Source organism: Chiloscyllium punctatum, chromosome 34, assembly GCF_047496795.1.
Source record: "Chiloscyllium punctatum isolate Juve2018m chromosome 34, sChiPun1.3, whole genome shotgun sequence".
In the NCBI taxonomy this organism is placed as follows: domain Eukaryota; kingdom Metazoa; phylum Chordata; class Chondrichthyes; order Orectolobiformes; family Hemiscylliidae; genus Chiloscyllium; species Chiloscyllium punctatum.
Genome location: NC_092772.1, coordinates 6976449 through 6982106, shown reverse-complemented (window position 1 = coordinate 6982106; position 5658 = coordinate 6976449). Strand labels below are relative to the sequence as shown.

The window sequence follows — 5658 nt, the reverse complement described above, 5'->3', positions numbered from 1 at the left end:
GGGGATTGGAGTGAGGCAACACTGAGTGGGCTTCAGTAATTGAGGGGAATGGTGCTAACCAACACTGAATTGGAGAATTGGTGCGGGCCATCTGTAAATGAGAGAGCTGGAGCACAGTGGAGCTAAATTAGAGAATTGGTGCATGGCAACAGTAAATGGGAGAATGAGAGTAGCGCACCCTTAAATGGTAGAATCGGGCTCGGGCATCAGTTGCTGTGGTGAAACGGTGGGCAATCACGGTGTGAAACGTTGTTATCGCTCTCTGGTTTCCTTCATTCCTGTCCTGGTCAGGGAGGCTGGGGATTGGTCCTCTCCATCAGATGGAGGGACCAGCGCATTGTTGACCCAATTTAATCAAGAATGGAATTGGTCATCTTCACTTCTCATGGTTCATTGTGGTTCTGTTTTGTTGGATGTTACTTGAGCACTTTCTGGGACTTGACAATGCATTAAAGCTCCAGTCTGTTTAGAAGCACGGTTTGGAATTGTCTCGCTGCAGTACATGACATAGACGACTCGCACTCCCTCAAAGTCAGCATGTCAGTGTGTCTGGGAATGGGTCCGCCTTTTCTGTTTTGCTTCTGTTCCACGCTAAGAGCTGTCAGTTTTTGGATTCGCTCGAGTGCTGAGGGGGGGTAACACAATTTGTGTGGTATTTTTCTTCAGGCCAAACTCCACCCTCCAGGAAAAATAGCCAAACGCACTGAGTAACAAACAGCACGTGTTTTTAGCAAATGGTCTGTTCAAGCTGGTGTCAGCTTCTGGAGCATATCAGAGTTGCCAAGCACGGAAACAGACTCTGCTATCTAACTTGCCACTGCTAAACATATAACCGAAATTAATCTAACCAATGTTTGCCAAAATTTGTCCCTTATCTCTCCGAACCCTTTCAGCTGCCTTTGAAATGTTGTGCGCACACCAGTCTCTGACACTAAATATGACAATTCATTCTGTACACACGGAAATGTCTGTGTTCAAAACAAGTGTCCCTCACATTCCCTTTAAATGTTACTGTTCTCACATTTAACCAATGTTATCTCGCTTTGAACTCATGTGCCTTGTGAAAAATTACTCCCTGACTCTTTTCTCTGTCCGTCTGCCTCATGTCTTTATAAAATTCTGGAAGGCCATTCCTCAGCCCTGAAGCTCCAGGGAAAACTGTCGAAGACAATTCAGCTTCTTGCTATTGTCCAAACAGTGCAAACCTTGGAAACCCTTTCAAATACTTTCGAAATTGTTCCACGTTCGTTACTGAATGCGCGATCTGTTTGCGCCTGAAGTGAAGCGATGCTGAAACGCTAGTAAAGGAATTTTGGCACTCAGCTTCGCTGTCGTAGCGTTGCCGAGTGGTCTAAGGCGCTGGATTTAAGCTCCAGTCTCTATCGAGTCGTGGGTTCGAATCCCACCGCTACCAAAGTCGCGGTTGTTATGCTACAGGCAGTTGAAGAGAGCCGTAACTCTGCGTCTTCGTTGTTGTGTTTGCCGCTGCTCAGGTCAACTCATTCCGACTGAGTCTGAAAACAGTGTGAGTCCTTGCTGTTGCACCCTCCTCAACCCCTCTGCTTTCGGATATCTGCATATCTCAAATAGTCAGTGCATTTGTCTGGAAGTTTGGTGGTTCGCCCGCCCTTAGCACCGACCCTCAACTATTTCAGTTCAAGCATTGAGACCAACCATGTCCCGACACTGCAACCACAAGAACTCTCCCGAGTCTGCAGCTGGATGTGGCCCCAATCTCTCCAAGGCCCCGCTGCCAACAGAAAGCGGCTACTGCAGCTTCAATCAGCGGCTTCCTGCTCAGCCCTGGGACACAGCACATGGAAAATCCTTCCCCATGAGCGGCTCTTCCCGTGTGAAAGGGACAACCATTCCACTTTAAATTGGACACGGCTTCAGAGGATTGATCCTGTTCTTGGAACGTTTCATAAACAAAACTCCTGTCTCGCAAATAAGAAGGGGGAAAAGTTGTTGGCAGGAAGAATAGAGAAAGTGTTGACTGTGAGGACTGTGTCTCGTCAGCAGATGGGATTCCTTAGACTCGAAACAGAAATGATTGGGTTTCCTTAGGTAATTTCCCAATTGATTGGGAAATTGATTGGGAAACCAATTGATTGATTTCCCAAGCGACATAAAGATGAGGATAAAAATATGAAAATATTTATATTGAGCCTTAAATCCAGAGACAAGTGCTAAATAGATAATAATGTTCTGTTGGAATAATAGCTGAGAAATGGAAAGTGTGAATGATAACATTTGTGATTGGGAGGAATGAACTGGATCCTTGCAAATTGCAATGCCGGGTGAAATATGCTCAGTATGAATCACACACTCATCAATCGTGAGCCAGGCCCAGCTACTTTAGTCCGAGAGCATGAGATGCTTAATCTCAGGGCCGTAGGTTCAAGCCTCACGATGGGCCCTTTCCCTCCTTTAAAGAAATCCATCTCTCTGCCCCACTTGCAGTATTGCAACCCAGTGTAGGGGTTGGTTTGGACACGTCGATCCGACTGTGTTTGATCACACCTCGGTTTCTGAGTGAAAGCTGCCTCCACAATTCCTGATTGCCACACAATTTCTTTGCCAAGAATGATATCCCCCCGATTTCATTCCCAGATATCTGGCACACGAAATTCCCAACGAGGATATGCCACCAGGCAATTTGAAAAGGATACTCCCCGTTATTAAAATAAATTGCTGGGAACTGACAATCAGACTCCTCTGAACACACTGGGTTACAACAGACACATAAACCGACAGCCTCACTCAGACAAAACTCCCCAGAACACAACACCCAATACCCATCATGTACAAACCTGTTTGTGTAGATTCCACGCAGCGACTGCATGAAACACTATATCGGAGAAACAGGCCGACAACTAGCGAGCTGCATTCATACAGTTCAACTCACCCATAAACTCCACGGACGGCTGTTCCTTGGAGCTATCCACAGGGAACTGAGTGTCTCGGATTCCGGGACTTGGAACTTGGATCACATGACCGTCTGTGACACTGGTTACTTCCGGGTGAGACGTCACTCCTGATGGAACACATGTCACTCCCGATTGCTCATTGAGAAATACATCCACCATAGCAGCGCCGAGAAATATTTCTGTTGTGTTTCTGGTGCTGATCCTGACATGTCCTCTAGTGCTGAACTTATTCTGTGTTGCCTGATGGATCGGTGTGTGTTTCCGTGATCGGATTGTGGGCAGTCATCTGCGGTTTGTCTGCAATAACGTGTGTTGGAAACCCAGGTCCACCAGTCTCTATTTTGTTTTTCACATATTATGCACAATTGCAGCACAGTAAAGTGTCAATTAATATTGGGAGATGGCATACAGAGGCGTGTGAAATGCAGAGGTTTTAGTGACACTTATACAATGGTTAGAGATTACCTTCATTCAGGAGATAAGAATGCAGAATGGGTTTGGGAAGAGATTAGGAACAGTGAGGAAAGAACTCACCAGCAGATGCAGTTTACAAGCCCACTCGCAGTAACCACAATGTGAAATAAAATGTACAAGAAATAAATAGTGTGTGAGTGATAAAAGATGGCAATAATCATGGTTGGGTTTAATTTCCCTGCTCCCACTCCCGGTTCCATTGTTAAGGAAGTTTGGAGAACAATAATCAATAAATCATATATGTCCCATAGAACATCGCGAGTCATATCTTGGCCATCGATTACTTTACAGGTGACTTAGTCTCTGTCTTTTCTTGGAAACCATCTCTTTCATTGAGAGCGTCAGGAAAGGCCATGTATTTTGCCAGAAAACAAATGTCACTGACCTTTATTGGTTTATATCCAAGAACACTCAAATCAACAGCTCCCTTGGTCAACTCTACCGCCCACGTTAGCAAAGAAATCTGGGAAATTGACAGTTTGAGTTTCCTTTCAATAAATAATTGTGACTCCGTTTGACTGCAGCCATCTCTTCCTAACTTTGTGCTTTCCTTCGTTTACAGTGGGGTTTAGCATCTTCCAAGTGACAGCAAAGATATTAGAGCAGTTGGAAGCATTTTCGCCGATCAAGTCGGCGAGTTTTCAATGAGATCACGGGCTGATTTGTTTAATCCTCAACTCCCCTTCTCAGCCTTATCTCCCTGGCCCTTGATGGTGAATTGACGAAATGTCTGTCTATCTCAGCCTTGAGGGCCCTCTGTTGGAAAGAATTCCACTGATTTGCTACCCTCTCATAGAGAGAATATCCTCCCCATCAGAGTCTTCAATGTTTGACCCCTTCCGCTGTGATGAGACCCTCTAGTCCCACATTATCCTGGGTGTAAATCAGAGCAGAATGAACCCCTGAAGGTAGATCTACACTCTCTACTGCCAGCTGTGAGTATTTGTAAAAAAAGTCATGTTTTCACATCTGATTAACCAATTAGAGCTGATTTTACACATTAGATTTGCCAATGGAGAGTCTTCTTCAAGAGCACTTCAATGGCTGTAATTCAGCTGGTGGTGTAAGTGCTAGTCAAACACAAGGACACTCGGTGCACTGCTGTGTTTATGAAGCTCTCTGTACATGAAAATGGATCCTTTCCATCCCCTTTACCTCTCATCAATGTGGGTGTCATTCAACTTGATCTCCCAGCATCCTCCTCCGTTCTGAACCAAGAGAGGGTGACAGCGAATACTGGGGTCATGCTGCGGACAGGACAAGCCAAATACTGGTGTTTCAGGTTACAACTCTCCATTCTAGGAGAAATATTAAGCCACTTGTACGCAAGTGTGTTCGGGGCAGAGTGATTAAGGCGATGGGTTAGTAATCCATTGATGTTTCCCCATGCAGGGTCAAATCCTGCCAACTGCATCTTGAACATCTTCCTGGACGGTGCATTCTCGATCAAACGTCAGAAATCCCCTGTCAGCAAGGCCAGGCCAGTTATTTGATTAGACACAGGCTGCTCGAGTTCTTAATCAGAAATATCCCACACTCCAACCGTTATTTCTATTTCTCTTTTCACACATACTGCTAGACCCATCGAGCTCCTGTAGTATTCTGTGAATGTACTGCGCAGAAGTGCTGCTTTTCATTCGAATCCTTTAATCCCAGTCCCTCTGTTCACCGCCTCTGGTCAGGGGTAACACTTGCTCCTGCTCGTCAAAGTGCCCAGGCCCACGGTTCCCACTCCCATCATTATAAGCAGCCGCAGGAAATTGCCGGTTAACCATCTTTACTCCAAAGAGAAACTCACCAGCCTTGGGAATCTCTCCACAAAACGGGACTTCTCATCCCTGGACACGGTATAAGACAGAGGATTGTGAAGAGATTTTGGGAAAATATTGTCAGTTGGCAGGTGCACAAATGTTAAAGGCGCATCCCGTATAACACAGTTTCCAGCTTTGTGAATCTTCGGGAACTCTTTGGGAAATGGAATCAGAGGAGGATGAAGAAGGGTGAACTGTCGGGCTGAGCAGAAACAGTCAAGACACCTTCCCCTTCTTTAAGAGGACACAAAATGAACTGATCGGAGACATTGAAAGAAATCTCGTTCCTGTACATGAGGAATACAAATCTCATCTGGACTCCAGATCAATGAAATAACTCGGGACCACACAAGACACTGGGAGGCTCGAAGGGAGATGGTCCCGGTTGGAGGAGAGCTGGTTCCCAGTGACATGGGTGTGTCTCTAGTGGGTGGGATCAGACT

The 5658-nt window shown here is 45.7% G+C and overlaps 1 non-coding gene across 1 annotated transcript; it reads left to right on the top strand.

The window, feature by feature from the left end:
* Window positions 1-1332: 1332 nt before the first annotated feature.
* Window positions 1333-1414, top strand: trnal-uaa (transfer RNA leucine (anticodon UAA)). Its single transcript has one exon. It is a non-coding gene; the product is annotated as a tRNA-Leu (tRNA).
* Window positions 1415-5658: the final 4244 nt, after the last annotated feature.